At 38.1% G+C, this 22143-nt stretch overlaps 1 long non-coding RNA gene across 22 annotated transcripts in view; it reads right to left on the reverse strand.

The window, feature by feature from the left end:
* The window catches only part of LOC122183951, a 479215-nt gene that overhangs the window by 441545 nt on the left and 15527 nt on the right, over nt 1–22143 (reverse strand). For all 22 annotated transcript variants that reach the window (XR_006180447.1, XR_006180444.1, XR_006180448.1 and 19 more), the window contains exon 2: nt 13382–13548. This is a non-coding gene — a long non-coding RNA (uncharacterized LOC122183951). The remainder of the gene's footprint in view (nt 1–13381; nt 13549–22143) is intronic.

The raw sequence follows: 22143 nt of genomic DNA on the forward strand, positions 1-22143 counted from the left end.
TGCCTGACAGAACAAGACTCAGGTAGTTCATACCTGTTAAACAGCCCTATTAGCATGAATTGCCTTTTTTGTATACACATCTTATCTTTCTCTGATTTGCTGCACTGAAGTCAGCAATTATTCACAGGAAGAATTATTTCCATGAAGAAACTTGTGTCAGAAGTACCCAGAACTATTTTATGAATGCATTTTAATTCTCCCAGAAGTCTTTTAACAGGATTTAATATTAAAGCTCAAGAAATATCATTAGAATACAATTGTTTCAGCCTCACAAAATTACAATTTTTTTTTCTGTCTATCCACTATCATTTCATATAATTCCTTCATTCTCTCTGTATTTTAGTAGCCGTCTGCAATGGGACATGCAACACATGAGGTCACCCTGGGTGACTTCTGGCTATACACTTTTGTGTATGGAATTCAAAGAAGAAATGAAATCCATTTCTGCTGAAGAAGAAGCTCCACACACGCATGCAACATGCTGACTCTTTCTGTGACTCACATAGGTAAGGGACTTCAGTTACATACAGACTTTTTCCTGGCCACCAAACACATTCTGCATTTCTTATCGCTATCTGATGGAGACAAGCTCATCTGGGTATATCAGTTTTCCTCATTCCCAAAATGTCTTTGTTGTCCAAATGACTTTGTTTTCTTGTTGGAGACAAAGCATTTTCAGACATTAATATAATTTATCTCGTTCATTAATGGATGTAATCCCATCTAGAACGCTTTCTTTACAAATGCCTTTCTTAATCTAGCCAGCTCATTTGGCTGGCATCGATCTATCCTGCTTTTCTATTGTCCATATGCTCATCGAAGACAATGCATAATTGACGGTGTAGTCTCATTTGCATGTCTTCCCATCTGTCCTTGTCAAGCAAACATTTTTTATTATTTACTACTGGAAAATTAACCTTCTGTGCTCTTGAAAAGCAATTCAGTCACCTACATGAGGTAATTTATTGTTCTGCAGAGTTTGTCAGATGCCTCTTTGCAAAGGCAGGTCCCACGGTCAGTGCATAATAAGGGAGGAGAACAATCACATGGGCTCTACTGCTTACCAGCAGGAACAGCACAGGATTACATCACCATTTGAAAATTTCAGATGTGGGAACTTTCTCAATGGTAAATGGAAGATAACATGCCTTCCTGCTCAGTTGTGCAAGAAGAAAAATTAAAAAAATAAAATACTTTAAATTAATTCAATTACATGTATTATAGTCTTTTGGTTTATGTTTTTCATAACAAGTGTATGTTTGTTTCAGTTATGTTACATTCATTAATCTAGAATCTTCACAAGATACTCCACTGTAATTTTGCAACTCAGACAAATAAAACGTATACCACAGAAACTGCAGCCTTTTAGAGTCAAAGTCATCTTGTTGTGCCTCTCAATGTGCCTCCTGCCTATACAGATACATTTAACTTCCCTGTGACTACTAACATTTAACACATACGAAAATTCAGGAATAAAAATGAAATGAAATTTCCTTTCAGATTCTTTTACAGTTATGTAGCAAGTAGAATTTGCTTATTTTGGATTGTGTACACCAGTTGCAGCCATAACCCCAACTCCTTTATCTTTGTATGCATTCAGGACTACAGTTGCACACACATGGCCCTACCACAGAGGCTTATGAAGTTACAGTTAACTCCACTCCTCATAGGATCTTCTTTGCTTCCATAAAGTCTTTACAACACTGCCATGTGTCCAAAGTTCATGTACATTCACTTGTGAAAGAGAAAAAGAAAAGACAACAAATCTAATTTGGAATCATATTTGAGACTTGCTTAACCATATCCAGGAATAGGAACCAGAGTTCGGAAAAAAGAGCTAGCAGTGCAATTTGCACCACTCTGCTCAGTCCAGAGCTCTTCATATCACTGCAGGACACAACAAGTTTTAAACTCCATCACATGCACTCACGAACACTCAAAGTTCCCTCAAGTGGTGAAGCTGATGTTTCACTGTTGTTGTACACCTCTATTTGGGCCAATGTTGAACACACACACACACACACAGGAAAAAAGAAAAAAAAAAAAAATACCAAGAAGCTGGAGAAAGAGACAGAAACAGAAATTCATTTACCTACTTAGGGCTTCTGAAAAGTAGTGTGGCTCAGACCTGTGATCCTGATGCTGTCTTTTGCAATCATTTAAAAAGCAGTGTGGTAACAGTCTAGTGCAAGGCAGAATGGAGGCAAGAACATAGAAGAAAGCATAACTCCAGTGCTTCATTACACAGGAGAAGAAGAGAAGGAAACCTGTATGAGGTGTATGAGGTGTACAGCAGCATCCAGCTTACAAGTGTAGTTTCCATCAGGCATTTCCAGTTTTCTAGAAGTTAAAACTGGTACCTAGCTAAGGGTTTATTGGCTTTCAGTCTTAATAATGAGCTGTGTATGAAATAAAAGAGATGAAGTGAAAATGAATGTAGAAAACTTAGACAGGTATATCCGCTACTGTTATAAATACCTGGTTTCCATAGGCCTCTGAGGGAGTCCTGTGCGAGCAACAGCTAACAAAGACTTTGCAATCTACCCTTATGTGCCTGTATATATCACAATTCATAAATATGATGTATAAATCTAAAATATCCTGAGAGACTACAAACATTCAGAAGAAAATGGATTATACCTTATATTACTTAATTTTGGAATACTGGCCTAACATTTCAAAATTCAATTAATATACATCTTTTCTATTGTTCCTAGATTTGATAAGTTGCCTTCTTTGAAATACTGGCTATTGCAAATGGAAACGTTCTACAAGTACTCACATGTACCTGAGCACAGTATAAAATAAAAGCATCCTATCAGCAGCGCTACCCAGGCAGCAGATCGACCTCCAGCAGCATCCTGCAGTTCTGTGCTGAGACTACACAAAAGAGTTCAAATTCAAACCCCATTTACATAATCAAGATCATTCCCATCTCAAGCATACTAGTGTGTGGTTTCATAATCTGCCTGCAGGTTGATCTGTGTTGTTCCCCTGTGCCCAGCTCGGTAATGTGTCTGGCGGTTGCCTTCTGGTGGGAAGGTCCCTGTGAGCTCTCTGGGTGTCTGCACAGGGTGCTCCCATGTGCTCTCACAATGGGAGCAGTAAATCACAATTGATAATCCAACTCTGCAACAGCTGCACCCCAGAACAATTAACAGCCTGTAAACTTGAAGCACAGCTCTAAAGCTAGTGCATTATGCTAAACCTAGTATGAAACAGTTTGGTACAGGCTGTTAGTAAGCTTCACGTTGCCAGAATATGCTAAAGCTAAAAATCGTGAAGTGATAAATTCCACAGGATATGGTTCTAATCAAGAGTTTACATAAGCATGTCCTACGTGTGAATGTCACAAGACGTGGAATTATTTAATGAAAAGGAAATTTAAGTGCCTGAAATAAAATAAAGATTTTATTATCTGTGTGCAATTGTTGAAGCATTCCCCTTCACAGTTTGGGGGAACTAAGGAGAAACACGAACATTTTCTGTTGACAATTCCACTGCCACAGACAAGTTCACTGCTGAAATCTCAGAGCCATTTTTATTTTAGTCCCACTTATGTAATGAAACCTAAATCAGAGTTCAAAATTTCCATCACATACATTTTCCATATGCTAAAGGTGATCAAACTTCATTGAAGTCAGATAGTAAGAGAAGGAAAATTGGGCCCTGCATGCAGTACAAATATAAGAGTGAAGGAAAGATGTGCTTTTTATTTAGTTTTGTGACCATATTGTTATGAACAAAAAAAAAAAAAAAAAGGTTAAAACAACAACAGAGGCATGAGAAGAGGAGGACTTAAAATGTTACACAAGAGAAGTTTGGTAGTTTTTTTTTGTTTGTTTGTGTGTTTTAATTTTAATTTAACCTTTGTTCCCCAGCTCATTCTTCAGAGCGGGAAAGCTGATCATGTTCCTGTTGCTCAGTACTGATAGAAGGACAACTTATCTTTCTCTCAGCACCTCCAAGTACAGAAGCTAACAGTAAAGAAATTGCCTTAGGTCTTCCACATCCATGAATAGAAAACACTATGAATAGAATACCAAGCTGCAAAGCTTTTTTTCTGAATAACATTGGCTTAAAGGCAAATTCAACAAGGTCATCAATAGGCTCATGCCAGTGTCAATTTGGTTTAATTCAAGCCACCTCAGATGCGCAGAAGCTGTGGCTGTTGTTCACTGGTTAAAGGAAGAAAGGACAAACAAAGGGAAAAAGAGTCAGGGCAAGTGCCCAACATCCGCCTGGCAGTGGCTCACATCAGCCTTACCTGAAAAAATCAGTGAGGGCATGTGGAATAAGCAGGAATCTAGACATGAGACTCATCACTAGAATGCCTCCTTACAGACTGTTAAGGATGCCCATGCCATCCAGTAAACCATGTCATCCTCCTTTCCAACAGTGTGGAAAGAAAGGCTAAACTCACTAAAGGAACTCATGGTCAATGTGTGTATAGAGGTGAATCAGAACGCTTTTTTTCCCTTCCCTGCCCTACAAATAAGGGATTGTTCACACAAGGATTTTCAGGGGTTACAAAGACTCAAAGAATCTTCCAAAAACATCAGAGGTCTTTCCAAAACTTAAGCTCTGTAATTCTTTGAAAGTTTCTGATTCCTGGTCAGGAAGAACAGGGTTCAGCAGGGGGAGTTTCTGACAGGAACAGATAATCTTTCCTGTTTCACCAATGTTCACTAATACTAATATTACTCCTTCTGACTCAGGTTAACAAAAAATATCCTCAGAGTTAAGTAATACAGAGCACTGTACTATATATTCATTTGTCTAATCTCAGGTTACATTTTATCTTAGGAACTAGAAACTGTAATGTATGCCATATTTTACTTACATATATATTTGCTTTTTCTTTTTTCTTTATTTTTTTGTCAGCACTATTTTCTCAGAAGTCCTTCAACATTTGCTCACACACTCAATTTAGGTTTGACTTTGGCTCTCAAATAATAATTGGCCTCCTTTCACAGTCCATTATGTTAAACCAAAGCTGCAAGAACAGTCTTATTTCAGTCTCAGAGCAGTTCAAAGACATTAAATATTTAGCAGGTTTTTGTTTAGCTGCTGAGCTATTCCTAGCATTTTTTTCTTCTAAAAATCACCATTCGACAGATGCAATTGCAAAGATTTCTTGGCATATGCAAATATTGGTTTATTTTGTGCTCAGCTTCTATCCTCTTCTGGCAGCAATGTGACAAAAAACAGAAATGAAGCACCTGAGCTCTGGTATCATAAACACAGGTGTAAGATCCAGTGAACTACGTGGATCAGGTCAAGTGTACACTGTCTTTGCTGCCCCTGGAGAGAAAGCATAGCCTATCTCCAGCTGTAAGGGCAGAGGTTTCCAAATGTAGCAGTATGACCTACATTTAAGTTGCACATAGCCTTTACATTTTCACTGAAACAGTAACCAGCAATTAACATTTCAAATGCAAAATAAAATGCAAAGGGGTGGTGCTGTTTAACCTACCCTGTCAAAAGCAATCATCGTTTCCCATTCTCTACGTCACCAAGAAGCATGCATAAAACATTTATCTGCTACCATGCTCAGATTTCCGCCACCTTGCTACATCTCATATCACACTGACAAACTGGAACTACTGACAACATAGGCATAAACAAACATCTCAAAAAAAAAAAAGAAAAAAAACAAAAACAAAAACAAATGAGCAGAAGGGCTCAACTTCAGTCTTGGTGCAGAGAAAGGAAAGGTACAGACCTAAAATAGAAAAAAATCTTACTGTGCACATGGAAAGCAAAGCTTGAATTTTGCAGGTAATTACATTCACACCCCACATTATTCTTGCACCATTAAAAAAAAATCTGACACTGTGGAGACAAAACCCTCTGTGTTAAGTACTGTCTGTTGGTGTAAATCTAACAAAAGGTTACCTGCTTTTTGTGCCAGCTGGTGGACTTGGCTTCCAGTAAAACCAGAAGATGGATTAGAGACAATACAAAAGTAGTTAGGAAGCCAATTCTCATCTTCACCTTGCACTGAAGTGCTAAATTTATTTGGGAATAATTATATTTATGTTGCTGCCAGTAAGAAATTCGCTTGAAAGCATAAAGAACAAACATGATTTCAAGATGGGGTCCAGCATCTCCTTTTCACACATCTCTTTCCCTCTCTGTCCCATCCACTGAGTGTTCGCTCTGACTCCAGCATTTCTTCTCCAGATCCCTGGATGTCCAGGAAATGCAGGAACGCTTCTAGAGCAAACTGTTTGCAACAGGCCAGACAGCCTACAGCCAGTCTCCTTGACTGCCCCAAGCAGGTGGAGCACAAACTGAAAACTACTCGTACGACATGGAAGTAAAAGTGAACACAACTGTAAAGTCAAAGACAGTGAAAATCCTTAAATCTCTGACAGTGTCCGCAGTTACTATAAGAAGTTAAGGTGAGGACAAATTGAAAGCAGCTACTAGTACTAGAAACATAATAACGAAGATCAATATTCACTGTCTTGAAGTCTTTTTGTAATAACTTTGACAGTAACACCAGAGCTGAACACTATGTGAAATGTGTCAAAGTGGGGCTGTTCATCATTTGAATGTTCGCATTTACACAGCATTCTGGGAAGATCTCATGGCAGCTGGAAAAACAATGTACTTTAGCAAACAGAAAATGAAATATTGATAACCAGCAACTTTAACATAGAATCGGCAACTAAGCAAAGAGAAAAATCGGACGGGTTAAAGCAGACCTAGTTCAAACACCTTTGGGATCTGTGCTACTTTGTTAGATGATTTCCATGACACACGGTGAGTGCTGCATCTAAAGAAAATAGGACACTGGGTCAGGCCCTGGTTGTATTGAGAAACACTGGCTGCATCCCCAAAAGTAAAATACTGAGGTGAAACACCCTCCACTTTGCAAGTCATTCATCTGCTTCAGGTTTTTCCAATATAAACCATGCCAGCAAGCAATCCCAATGCAGTGTGGGCACACAAGTATTTGCTGAAACCTCTCCACCTAGTCACAAGCACAGCCATACCACACTATTAAGAGCCTGATCCACTCACTCAGAATCTCTTCAGCGGTGGATAAGGGGGATTTTAGCACAAGCCTTATCTACTGTGAGGAAACATTTTTCACACCACATATAGGCAATACACTGCCACTCCCTCTTGGAAGCCCGTCTCAAGTGCTTAAAGTAAAGCACTTCTGTGAAGGAGGAATAACTTCCTGAGCACAGAGAGATTTCAGAAAATTGTACATGAAAGCTGAATTAAAACTGATACTCTAACACTTCAATAACTTCTTGCTAAAAGTTACTGCTAAATGTCAGTGTGTAAAGTTTCCGGGTGTTTGTTGAACAGCATATTTGTCAGAACTTTGATTCTGAATTTTCGTAATTGTCAGAAGTGTCAGAATTTTGCAAACTTAAATAGGAGCAAAATTCAATGTTGCTCATCCCCTTGAAAAGGTTAGCACTGAATTCACACAACGTAAAAATAGTTGAATCAAATCCAAGGAATTAGTAGTAGTGAAGCTAGAGATTAGAAGTCTCAAGAAAACTTCAAGTAACCTTGTCAGAAGCAAGAACACGTATAATGAGACACTGGGCAATGAAAGCATCTGTCCCTTCAGTGTCAGAACTCATTATAAATATGTATATCCTGTTGCAACATGAGTCCCCATTTGAGGGTCATCTAAAGAAGATAAAGGACGGTTTATTCAAAATCCAAATTTCAAGTGTCTCTAGTAAAATGCTCCATTATTTCATGATCATCAGTACAGCTGTATATTCTATCTTAAAAATATTTACATGTACTTACATATATGCAAGTATATATGCATTTAAAATATATACATTAAATGATTTAAGTAAATAGCAAGCTTCATCATCCCTGGGCTTACAGGAGAAAAGATGGATGTTTCCCATTTTCTGTCTTCCAAACTCAATACAGTTTTCTCAATGTCTGTAACGACCCCAGTAAGAGTTAGGATCAAGATTTTTCTTCCCTACCCATTTAGACATTGAGATCTGCAGAGTTAATTTTGGTGATGTCTGATTTGCCCCTCCTCAGAAACTCATCCTGTCAGGACTTTGGAGTCCTCCAAAATGCCTGCACAAACCGTGCTGTAAATGAACTTGTGTTACACCTGTCATTATGCAAGACAATTTGGAAGGGGACAAGTTAAGCCATTTTGAAAGTATGCCCCCGCCCTGTTGCCTATTAGGAGTTACATGCATTAGAAAGCTGCTTGCAAGCCTCCACCACAGAACTTGCTCTTCTGGTTTTCCAGCCAGTCAGCACAGTGTCAAGTGCCAAGGTGCCAGGAGCATGCTCACTCAAGGCAAATTCACAGTAATAAAGATTCTGAGATGAAAAAGGGTGTTTCCTGTTACACCTGCAGGACCTTAACTACTCATAAAGAAGCCATTGAGCTTGCTGAGAGCTACAGCCAGTAGGAGCTTCTGAACATATAATCCCAATTTCAGGCTAAGAACAGTATCGCTTCCACAAGTGGAGGCACAGGACATATCTAAAGATCAAAAACCTGAAGACAAATAATCAGGACAAGAAAAAAAGAAAATGCAGTGACTCATAACTGTTATGTAATTGCTCACAGCATAATTTCATCATTCCTTCAGCTACCCTCCCTATCAGCTGCCAACTCCCTCCTTTTGCAGTAACTGATCACCTTAAAAAACAGATTGACTTACTTTAAGTGTTGGAAGGGTAGGAAGGATAAGGCACAGAGGGCAATCAACTTAACAGACTCAAATTTAACAGTTTCCATTGACAGAAGTAATTTGCTGAATCACCAGATACATGCAAGTGTACAAGAAATACTGTACCACAAAGCTGGTCATCTATTATATGAAAATACAAGATTTAAGTTTCATCATGCAAATGTTAAGCGTAGCACATGCAGAAGAAGTGCAGAAAACATTCAAATGGAGACTATAAAGGGAATATGAGAAGAGATGGGTGTCTGCTTTTGTGCCATGTTTGTAACTTTTATATACATATCTGTAGTGTTTAGGCTGCTCAAATATTTCTAAAGGCAGTTTCACTTCTAGAATTTAAATTCACACATTTTTCTTGAGATGCAAAGAATTAATTTAGTAATACTGTTTAGGCACATTGGGGAAGCAATAGGAAGTTCAAAGCTTAGCTGGAGTTGAGACTTAAAGAGAAAGTTCTATAACTCCATTAGTGATAAAAGAATGACCCTGCCTGGGCTGGTAATCAAACTGAGGCTCTTCCCAGCATGAGTTGTCCTATGAACATAATAGTAGTTTCAATACTGATTGTATTAACTTAGTTACTTCAACATTTAGTACATTAGTAACTTAGTTAATTGAATTATACAGAAAAATACACAAAATGGTAATGAAGTGAAAAAGGTATACATGACTCAGAGATCCTTTTTTATGGGAACAGACACGATAAGCCCAAAAGTTGGTTTCATAAATATTCTCTAGTATTTGTCTAAACTTCACCATAGCTACAAACATTGAAGTAATTTATATTCCATGAATACCCTAGTGATTGAATTCATCCAATATTCATTTGCCACTTTTGCATGCATTCACAGAGCAGTAGTTAGAAACACCAAGGTCTGTTAAAATCCCATAAATTGGTGCAAATTTACATCATGTTTCAGATGTCTGCTCACTGTCCCAGAAGATACATTATAATGTATTTCAATACACAGGCTAAAACTTTTGGTCTATTGTATTATGTGGGTAAAAATCCCATTAACATTAATGCACCTGTATTTTATTCCAAGTCAATGACTGGTCAGATACAAACGACAAAGATTTTCCTGCAAAGAGGCTCACTTCAACTAAGATATCATTCAGGGAAGAAAAAATGAACTGAAGTATATAAGAAAGAAAAACTGCTAACCCTTGCTTGTCCCCCCTTCCTTCAATCTGAAGTATTTTTCCCCTTGTAATTAATATCGAGCCCTTTCCCCTACCCATATCAGTTTTAATAGAATGGGAATTACGTAGCAGTAATTACTTTTTGCTTTCTTCCACTTAAAATGTTTCACATTCTGTATTGTTACATTACTGCTACATTAAATGCTTCATGGCATTCTGCTAAAAATATGTTTTGCAGGCACATTTTTAAAATGCTTTCAAAGAACTTTCAAAAACACAAATATCCTCACTAGCTGCAGACTTACGAAAGTCAACATTCATAACTAGAAACAATAGTATAAATGTATATCAAAAATTTTGCTTCTGACATCAGTCTCTGATAATAAAATTCCTGATTATTATCTCCTGCTATCCCAAAGCCACGAGAACATGAATTACTGCCTCAGACAATAGCTCCATTTTACTCTCAGTCACTTCCACAATGGAGCTGTTCTTACGTTCGAAGAATTCCTGCATTTAAATTGAGCTTCATTTAAAATTCATTCTTGGCCTTTTTTTCCCCCTAAAATCTGGGGAGATAACTGTGGATATCCAGAGTAACAAACTTGTGATTAGCTGTGCAGAGCAGACACAGATGCAGTTCCATACCAAACATAGTAAACAAGGACTGTTTGTAAATTCTAAAACTTTTCAATTACTAACATAAGGCACAAAACTTATTTTCTTAAGATTGTTATTCTTTACTAGAAGTCAGTGTTCCCTCAAAAGTCTTCATTCTGCTCCCACTGCAGTCACTATCTGATTTTCCACTGATGACTGTACACTATACCACAGAGCCCAGACTTAAGGACTCAGGAAGAGAACTGTGAGCTCACCACCCGTGTCTGACCTGAGACACAGCAGGCTTTTTGCTTCATTTGCAGGTTACAGCTTGGTCAGTTTGAAAATTAAACACAGAAATAACACAAACACACTCACTATCCTATTATGCAGTACATGGAAAAGAAAGCTACAACTTGAACGCAACCAGATAATCACTAATTTTCTGAATCTGGCATTCCCCTGACATGTCTTCATTTTGCTTTCAGTATAATCTGAAGTTTTCAAATGGGAAATGAAAAACCTATGGCCTACTGTTCATAAATACATCAACTCTCTTCAGTCTAGAGATTTCTATTCCTCTAAATGTCATTAAACATACTGCAAAATCTCATTAGACTCTCTTCTGTTTGCCAGTGTTTACCTAACTGCCAAAAGTTTTCCAGCAATGCACTCTTTTGGCATTAAACAACAGATTCTACCAAAAAAGAAAAAAATATTTGTACTACTACAATTCTTGACAGTGAAATTACACTCCACTTTAAATAATACACACAATACACTCCACTAAAAAACAAAGACTATTTTATTCCTGCACTTGATGCTGCCATCCTACTCAGTCTACAAAAAACAAACAAACAAACAAACAAAAAAAACTAAAAACTCAGTAGTATCTGAATTGTTCTACAGAAGAGACTTTCAACTTAGATTTTGCATCAAATTCTCAGTTTTATTACCTTCCTTGCTGCTATGGACTATTGACTCTATAATAAACAGAGGCTCCATACAGAATGAATGTCTAGCAAAATGCTGCCAAATTAGGAATTGTGGAAGGCTGGCCAGATCTGTATGTATACAGCCTTGACAATTTTCAACCTGGATATGCCTAACAGATTTGCTATCCATCAAAGTGTGTATTTAAAAGACAACTGTTGAATATTAAAGAGCAACTCTGATCTACTAAAAATCGCCATTAATGATTTATCAGTAGCAGTTAAGACTTATCAGAGCCACTGATATTTTCCAGAGTCCTTGGCATAAGCTACTTGTGAGCTTAAACTTGCGTGGTAAGGCCGTGGCTACTGGAAGCTATCAAAAGTGGGGAGAGAACAGATCCACAGTCTAATACCTGCAGATCCACTCAGGCAACAAAGCCCAAAGACAAAGAAGATTAAAAAAAAATCTCTAGCATCTGTGTTTGAGAGCAGATCAGTTGCTAAAATCCATTTCCCCATCTTGCTCAGGATGTTATAGAGGATATGCCTTTATTCAAACACTGTGATTTGAGTCCAAGTATGACTTCTGCTCGAGCTAACAGCACAACAGGGACTGTGCTGTACAGCACTTTCAGTGGGATTAAAATGAGTAAATAATTTAGATTTAGAATGCAGTAGAGTGTACACTTCTTCATGCACGTGATTTTTTGTGTATTTCTAAATCAGATACTCTACAGAAAAAAAAGCAGAGGAATTATTTGTAAAGGTCCAACATTATGTATTTGTCCTTGTTTGTGAAAGTTGCTGATGACCAGCTGACACATGAACATTGATCCAACTTGAACAAGAAATTGTCTGAACCAGCAGCAACTCAATATCATGCTACCAGATGGGAAGCCTAATCACCGTGCTTCTGACACTGATACAATAAACAACGTGTGCAAGCAGACAGGCACCTTATTGGAACAAACATCAATCCATTCTTTAAGGGAAAGACTGTGTTTTCTGGCATCTACATTCAGCTCTCCTAAAGTGTAAGATACATTTTTTTGTGCTAGCTTTTAAATATATTGAACTGGGAAGCTCAACTAAGTAGGAGAAGACGTGAAGTCTGCCTTCTACACATTCTCAGATGATTTTATATAATTCAAAACAAAGATACTGGAAAGGAACACAACAATACATACAGGGTGTTTTGTTTTTTTTTATGGCAGAACAACTTGCTTTCCACAAGCCCCATACTAATAATTGTCCTGTAGGTAGCAAAATGCTCACAGAGAGCAAAGAGGGATTTAACACGTACTATTTCAGCAAGACAGATAAGGGTAGAAAAACCTAAGCTCTGAAGCAAGGCAGAAATAGACTAGATAAACTCTAAAATCTCTTGATCTAGTTTAAAAAAAAAACAGCAGCCATGCAGTAGTACCCACGCAAAAGGTAGAGCAGCTACTGCAAGTAATGAAGTTTCAGTACTCTTGCCTGTGCTTAAAAATATTTGTCGTTCACAAGAGTTGAGACAATCAAGTTCTTATTAAGCCTCATTTCAATTTGTCAGATTTCTACAACACTTAAACACAGAACGTCCTCAAAACAGCACACTAAGAGCAGCAAACATTTCACAGCAAGACTACATTAAATCTGCTAAAACTCTGGTTTTATAAGAAAGCAACATAACTTTGTATTTATTTGGTTCTAATATGAACAAAATAAAACAATAGGTATTAATCTAGAAAAGATCATTGAAAAATTGAAGATCATTGAAACCTGATCTTGAAGTGATAACCACAGATGTTCTTCTAATAATTTATCCAAATTCTTTAGGAAAATTACTAGGAAACCAGCTATAGCTTGTGGAATACTCAACTCAGAAAGCCTAGCCATGTCGGCCCAGTATTAAGTCTTTTCCCTACGCCAAGAAAGAAGCAGGGCTTCTCTAACAGGCAAGTTAGGATTCTATTATTTTTTATATAGGATCCCGATTTTCCCAAATCTTACCTCCAGAATCCCATTTGATTTTATCCTGAGGTTTGTGAGTGGTGTACATTTGAGATACTCTCCGCAGCAGCAGGTGTTTGCCAGTCAAAGAATTCCCCAAGCAGCTTCTGTTCCCTGTTCTTCACTGAAGGCTGCATAGCTCCCCAGGACAGTCAAGAAACACAGTTCTATGGAGGAAAGGGAGACAAACCCTTGATTAAGTAAAGCAGCTGAGAAAAAAATTAACACAGATTTAAAGTACATAGGTAAACATTCACAGGGAATACCAGCAAACCAAAACTCAGTTCAAATAGCTCAGGCAAACTGACTCTTGCCAACATTTTTTTTGCCTAAGTTCTACCTTGCTTCCTCTCCTGATAGCCCTTGAAGTGCATTTCTATTTTAAACCATCAAGAGCTCTCTTTGTGAGCAAACACAAATTATTAAAAATAAAACTAGAAAAAAAAAACCCTGTAGTATAACCTCCTTTCCCAAACTGTTATAATCATATATGTTGCTAATAAGACTCTTCTGGCCAAAAGGCTGCTACATCATATTTACCTCCAGAAGTGACAAATAATCACTGCTTCAACAGAAAGCACTCATCTTGAGTCAGAAATTGTGGATGAGAGGAAGGCAAGCAGTATATTTGCTTGGCCATTAATACAGGCTGAGAATATAAACTATCAAGAAATTTACCATCTCCCTACCACACATTCCAGTTACAGCTACACATTTTACACACACAATGTATTTTCTTTCCAAAATATGCAATATGAAGAGAAATAACTATAACAAGAATAGAAACACTAATTTTTTTCATATCTTGCCACAGAATGATGATTTTTTTTTTTTTTTAACTCCATCAAATTCTAAAGAAAAAGGTGAGATCAGTTTGACTAAGATTCAGTGTCAGAGTGCATGAAAGCTGAATGAATGAAAGAATGACTGTGCCCGCATCTTCAAAAATTCAGGTGGGCTTGCTTTGTTGTTCCTTTGTTTTCAATCTTTTATAGAGCTTTGTGGCCACCATGGGAGGCATCCAGGCAGGGAGGTTTATGCCAGTTACTAAATGATTGAGGTACAACTTCAGGAGTCCCCGGAGCAGAGGTCAGGGACTCCTCATTTTATCAAAAAAGAGAGAGAAAAGATTAAAGGTGGATAAAGACAAAAGATGACACATATTCAAATAAAGAGAGAAAGAAAAAACTCAAGCAGACACAAAACTGCATGAGAGAAGAGCTGGATTTCATCCCCAATCAAAACTAGTGTCAGTGCACTGAAAGATTTGAAGTTTCCTTGTTTGCATCACTGCATTCGCTGCTGCAGCTTTTCTTAAATAAAAAAAAAAAAAAAGTCAATGTACTCTAAACTTATTTTAGTTTTTCACATTTTAATTGTTTCTCTTTTCATAAGCAGAAGATTAGACTACTTCAGTTCACTTGCATACACTTCTTGATTCTTCAGTTTAGTTAGTATCAAATGTAAGCTTGGATGAAGACAATGAATTGAGGCTGCATTTGGGCAACAGTAAGCATGCAAGTTAGGGTCAATGCATGGACAATCTCTTGGGGTGTGCAACCTAACACAAAAACTAAGGGTTTGGGAGTATTTTCTTGTCAAGTTTCCAGGTCCTCTTGGAAGGCAGACGGACACTGGACTTCACAGCACTGAACTTACAGAAAAGAAGTGGGGACTGGGGGTTGAAACATCAAATGCACAGATCTGAAATTGATATTAGGGGAAAATTTTGCCCATGCCACTAGATTTTGCATGCTGTGTTATAGATCTGTCGAGCAAGTCATGGAATGCACAGTCAAGAAAATATAGGAAAATAGACGAGTAGTCAGAGAGCAACAGCTTATTCTGCTGGTGAGTCTTCACAGGTCAGTGGAGATGATGAAATTATGACTGCAATTGCCAACATAGCAATCTGGTCACTGGTGATCTCTATGAAACCTGCATTCTGTATAGTTTAGGACACAGCAGTACTGACAAGCAGACCACTCTTTACACAGAAATGAACAAAAGCAGGTGGCCAGTTCAGCTGTTTCTAATGCTCAGAGGTAACTTTATTTGCCTAGACTCAGATTTCTTTCAATGCCAGTATGGAAAGGGGACAAAAAGGACAGGATTATGTTTAAAAGTAGGCTTGCAGACGAGAGAGAGAACATGGCTATCATCAAAAAATAGAAGAATTTATTCTGGCAAAATGAAGGATATTCGATCTAAATGACCCTGGAAAGCCTCAGTTCTGGTTCTCTTAGTACTGACAAAGACTGCTTAAGACTCATTTGTGTTTAAACGTTATCAGGCCTGTTGTGGGTACAGGAAAGCTGTTTCCAAAACTATTTTAGAGCGCAGCTCTTCTAAAGACATGGCTAATCGATTATTATGTAAATATGGGATTTAATTTGGACTTATTTTATTTAAACCTATCAGAGGCTGCATTATTTGATGACTGCCTAGCAGACACTGTGACACACCACATGATGTCAGACTGCTTTCTGGAAGAGAATCCCCTAGGTCAAATTAACAATGCCAGTCCCTCCTTGCAGCCTCCCTCAAGTTTCATAATTACCAGTTATAATTAACCCAGGAAACTAATTAGCACATTGTTGTTCCATGCTACACCACTGACTATTGTAGTAAAGAAGGGATCCCTTTATTTCTCATGGGTACTAAAATGGAAAATAAGCAGTGTCCAGCTCAGGTGACAGTTGTGGTTATTTGTGCTGGAATTAGAATGTCAACTTAGATGAAGACGAGGCTAAATTATGTTTTTATTGGTTAGAAAAAAAATCTACAGTCAAGGCCAACTGCTCCCCGCCCTGTGGCATACAAAGCCTTCATGGGGAAAAACAGTTTAGTAGTTCTTCAAAATTACACAAAAATGGAAGTGATTTCACTTAATTAATATCCTTGTAATATTGTACGTTACAAAGCAACTACATAACATTAGATTGTAATAAAAACATTAGTTTAATTAAAGTTTTCTGTTGCCTATATACCAACTGTTACAACCCTCAAGAGAATCCTACAAAAAAGAGCAGCACACGCAGTGCAGATCTGCATCAGGAAACAGGCGAGTCAGAGCAACCTTAACCCAAACATACAGGTAAAAATGATTTATTTTAATGCTAATTTTAACTCACGGGCACAAATACAAGCAAAATCCTAATCCAAGCATACAAGGAAAATGATTTTGCATAATACTGATTTTAATTTGTAGACGAAAGAACAAATACTTTGGTCACAGATATTTAGTCATTACCGGAAAAAAAAAGCATGTCTATAAAACACCAAGACAGCATTTTCCAGCTGCTAGAGAACAAAAAAGTATATTACTATTCCCTTCTCTTTTCCTATACAAATGATATTATAACCTAACAATCAGCTCCAGACACTTGTAAAGCTCTCTAAAGGGGTAAGCAGTCTGTTTTGTATGGTCTCATACCACAGAACAGATCACTACTTGATTTTTGAGAAACTTAAAGGTGCAGCTCAATATTATTTGCAATGTCCTACTTTAATCTAAGGAGATTAACGGCCTTGTTTTTTTCTACATATTCAATGAATAGAGAGAAAGGATCCCCTTCAATGCAGTTAAGATGCAGAATACTTGTTCTTGAAGAGGTCCTGTCATCACTGTCATCTACAGAGGAGCCTAGGGAAGCCAGGCTCCCCAGGATAAAACTAAGCTATGCAAAATCCTTCTGTTTCCTCCACTGCACACTCCACCTTCATCTTATCTTGTATCTGTGATTGTTTCCAGCCCATAAAATATATATAGATAAATATCGATATAGAATAGTTTACCTTAATAACTCGCCTTTTAGAGATGTGAGAGCATTGTGTATGCTCACATCAACTTTTCAAACACATTTCTACAGGAAAGTATGAATACAGCTTGGTTATTTAGGCTACTTGGCTGCAGGGAAAAGATGGCATAGAGTCAAACCACTGCTGTAGGTCTGCCCCACGAGCAGGCTCTCACTCATGGTTAGGGTGAAGAAATAGAATTCTCTTTCTGGTCACACTTACTTCCCTCTTCTTGCAACTTCTGAGCAAGTACTTCAGTATTTTCTAGATCAGAATAGAGGATGAATAGAAGTCAGGAAGAACTGAAGTTACGAAAGCTAAAATACCCTCATTCTTTAAACTGCTTAAAGATAATTGCACGAAATTATGACTATTAATGCAGGGAGCTGCAAATATACAATTGTTGCTAACCTTGAATTCCAGCAAGTGTTTGTTTACACTTGAGAGCTTCTATGCTCTTTCTGAATAAAAGCCTTTCTGTACTGGTTCAATCTGACGTGTTAATTGTCCCCTCAAATTATCTTGTACATTTCAGTGACTGGATAAATACACTGTGCTGTAAGCTAATAGCCATGTTAGGCTTCTGAAGAACAAGATTATTCACAGACGTTACAAAGCTGTACTTCATGCCATATGTAGTGGTGTGTGATACCAAAATGCTCTTTTATGGAATTATTTTACTAGATTTTTTTTTTTTTTTTTTTTTTAAGAGTAGAAGCTGTATATAATACAGTCTCAAATCTAGCTTGTAAATAGATTAATAATAAATTACAGAATATTCATACTTAACCCCCCCCCACACACACACACACTCTAATCACTTATTTGAGTAGCCCTGCTATCATCACTCATTAGTATGGGCACAGAGATCACAGCCTGCCCCTGCCCCTCCCCCACTGGTCTCCTTTTCACTTGAATTGATAGTTACAGAGCACAGTGCTTCTATATTTTTCGCCCCAGTCATGGTGTTCGTTTGTCAGACATAAATTACACATGGTTAAAAAAAAGAATTTTGAAATACAATAGGCTTTTCCACTAACACCGTGCTTTAAAGAAGTCTGATATATATTTTACAGTGGCTTGTTTCCATTCACTATAGTTTTGAGCATAGTCACATTTCCTGCTTCCACCAGGATGGGGTAGAGGGGAGGAAAACAGTGCTTTTTCCTCAATAGACCTTTTTTAAGGTGTTTAATTATCATTCGAGTTAAAATTACTGTCCTGTATTTCATACGTCAAGTCCCCCTCAGTTGTAATTACACTGTACACTACACGTGCTCTGGAGGTACAGATCTACAACAGCAAAACAGCTCAGATTTTTGCATTTACATGAAACCATGAGCATGTAGAATAACTAATTTGACAAAACAGTCATGCTTAAATAGAAGAACAGTGCACAGACAGCTCTATTTTCTACACACTGTTTCAAATTTTCTCATTTTTTTCAGGTATTGCTTCCTTGGCTTCTTTTTTCCATCATGTGAGCAGAATAATTTACACATGCATTAATAGCAACAGTTCTTTTATAGGACAGCTGAAGCCAAGAGGTAAAACAATTCTCACACCAAAAAGCTTTCCCAGATTTCTTGAGACAGCACCATCAGTCGGTCCAACAAGAACAAAAAATCTCCTGAAGCACCTTACATGTTGATGTAATAGGTGCAACAATTTTTGAATTAAATGCAATTGACAACAAGCTGGGAGAGATAACTATTACAGATGGAAGTGCTTTCAGATCTTTCTAGACGTTGCTGCCATTTAGCCTTAAGAACAATACTCCCATGGATAACTCATGGGTTTCAGTACACATGGCTGGTACAGTTAAGCAGCACATTGCACTGAGTTCAGTAACTGCACTGCTGGAAGTCAGGCTAGCTCCTCAGCTGGGAGAGCTACCCCAAACTTACACTTGCTGAATTGCTCATTTTTCATCTGAGTGAACTCCAATCATTACAATTTAGAAGCATTGTTCTAGTTCTGCAGGGATACATAGAATTATCTATACAGCTTAAGGAAATAAGAGGTATTTTTTATACTTAATTGTTTTACTGCAGCTTGTTGGAATGTGAACAAATATACAAGGTTAGAGTGCTGTAAAAAAAAAAAAAAAAAAAATTTAAAAAAAGGTAGTAATTACTTTAGACCTAAAGCAGGTAATCAAAGTTAAGATCTCAGTTTTGCTGAGAAAGCAAATTTTTAATGGACTTCTCTGATGGGGTTTCTGTACAATTAAATTCTGAAATACTGCCACTCTTAGAGCGTCCTCTCCCCTCAAGCAATTCTGAAAGCAGTTTCAAGAGGGAACTGAATGGCTGCAGGTGACTGATTGATCTCCAGAGAGTGAAAGGGGTTGTATCAATCTCTACTAGAATGGGGCAAGAGGTCTTCTCTAAATAACTGGAGTTACTCATCCTGCTGAGTAGGATGACCTTCCTTTTATACTGCATAATGTTCTGGGCATGAACTAGCTTTTCCAGAGATAGCTAGCTATTCATCTGCTTAACCTCAGGAATGCATTAAAGCCCCTCCCTCCCCTATCATCAATTCCCTCACTTTTGCATCTGCAGTCTGACCAACCAGCATCATAAAAACCAGATAAAACAACAAACAGCTCCAAGTGCTCCACAGTGGTTTGCACGATGCCCATACTTTTCCAAACAGCAATAAATCAGCTAAGGAATATGATGGCATTGACTAAAAGCAGACACCCACACATACACAACAGGTTTAAAAACTGTTCTGTGCATTTTTAATATCGTCTTAGAAAACCATAAAAAAAGCCACTCCCTGTCACAGCCCCACGCCAAAGAAACTCATGCCCATTTTTGGAGCCCCAGAGAAAGAAGGTGGCATATTAACACCACACAGAAAGTGCCTGGTCCTCTCCCAGGATAAACAAGCATCAACAGAAACAGTTTCTTTCCTACCTAAAAAGGCTCTGTGCAACATTACTAGATTTTACTTGCCCCACCTTCCATCAATCTTTTATGCTAGGAAAGTGAAAATCAACTTAGCCAAGATCTCTTTGATCTGTGGTAGCTCTTAATGGCAGTTCAGATGCGAGGGACCCTGGGTTCCAGCAGAGTCATTACGCAATCACCCAGAAAGCTTTTGCTGATAACCTACTAGTACTCAGTTATTTCAGAAATGCCTATGTGGACTACAGCCACAGCTTCTGCTGCAACATATTTCTGCTCAGCCCAGTTATTAATAGAGCTCTTACTCATACTTGAAATAACCTTCTTAGTTCCTGAGATCAGTGAACTAGAAAAAAAGAAAGGGAAGTATTACAAAAGATTGCATATTTCTATAATTCCTCTTTTCAGACATTTCTTCCCCAGCTATAAACAGCCACTAAACAAAACTCAAGTCTTGTACAGCTCTACACCCAAAATGATACCACTTCAGACCCTGACATGCTTTTATTTCCTTTTTGCTCGGAGGCAAAAGCCATAAACAACATCTGATTGAAGCTTACCATTACTGCTCCTGTCTCAGTGCCAAGCAACCGCTCACTGAACCCAGCTTTCAGCTTCAGTTTGTAAATGAAGCTCTACCATAGAAAGTCATTTGTTTCAGTTGTGAAGCTTTCTGATCAGTCCTACATGGACAAATTCAAACACTGTGATCTCAATAATACATACTTTTCTTCTTTGAGGTCTTTCCAAACAGATTTGTTCTCAAAGTTAAATATATTTGTCAACTTTGCAAACTCAACTAATACAGTTGTCGGTCACTACTATTTCTGGAAAAAGTGGATCTGTCTGAAGCATCACTTTTTCCCCAAACATAACCAAGACATGTGCTTTCCATTAAGAATTAAGCAGGGAAAAAAAGATCACTTAATTATTACATGCTAAAGAAACCTCAGACCAATCTTAGAAGGGGGAAATGAAGGGAAGGCAGTAGGACCATCAGACCTCTAGTACAAATTGAGCATTTCTTTGTTTGAAAAAGGTAATTTTGTAACTGCAGTTCAGAATACTATCAGGTGACTGGTTCCACAGATAATGCATTTTCTTTACAAAATAAAAAATAGTTAAAAAATTCAGTAAGTCTGGTTTAAGTTAATCCTGGAACATTACTGTTCACAGATTCATCTGACCTCAAGACATTCTAGAAGTCTTCGTATGCTTTCAAGAGAAAGAACATGTTATCGAGATTACGGTTTTGGGACAAGCCTTCGTTCTGCTCAAAACCTAACTGATGATTCCATTAAATACATAAGTGTTACGGATTTCTCTCAGAGCTGGCACATTTCTCAAAACTGATTTCCTTTTAAACAGAATCACACACAGAATCACAGAATCGCCAGGGTTGGAAGGGACCTCAAGGATCGTCAATCTCCAACCCCCCTGCCACATGCAGGGCCATCAACCTCCCCATTTAATACTAGACCAGGCTGCCCAGGGCCCCATCCAATCTGGCCTTGAACACCTCCAGGAATGGGGCATCCACAACCTCTTTGGGCAGCCTGTTCCAGCACCTCACCACTCTCTCTCTGTGAAGAGCTTCCCCCTGACATCCAACCTCAATCTTCCCTTCCTCAACTTAAAACCCTTGTCCTGCAGTTATCTACCCTTTCTCAAAGAGTTGGTTCTGCTCCTGTTTGTAGGCTCCCTGTAGGTACTGAAAGGCTGCAATGAGGTCACCCCGCAGCCTTCTTTTCTCCAGGCTGAACAAGCCCAGCTCCCTCAGCCTGTCTTAGCAGGGGAGGTGCTCCGGCCCCCCAGTCATCTTTGTGGTTCTCCTCTGGACCCTCTCCAACAGTTGTCTTTCTTGTATTGGGGACTCCAGACCTAGACACAATTTCAACACTTAGAATATGAGGCTATGTGCTGTTCCTCTACTCAGACATTTCTACACCTATGAGAACTCCTATTTATAGAGACCTTCAGATGGCTGGCACGATACAAGTATCCTCATCAATTAGACTAGTTAAGATTTACAGAGCAGAAGTC

This window comes from Lagopus leucura, unplaced genomic scaffold, assembly GCF_019238085.1.
Source record: "Lagopus leucura isolate 7727_CA_CO unplaced genomic scaffold, USGS_WTPT01 Super-Scaffold_100021, whole genome shotgun sequence".
Classification (NCBI taxonomy): domain Eukaryota; kingdom Metazoa; phylum Chordata; class Aves; order Galliformes; family Phasianidae; genus Lagopus; species Lagopus leucura.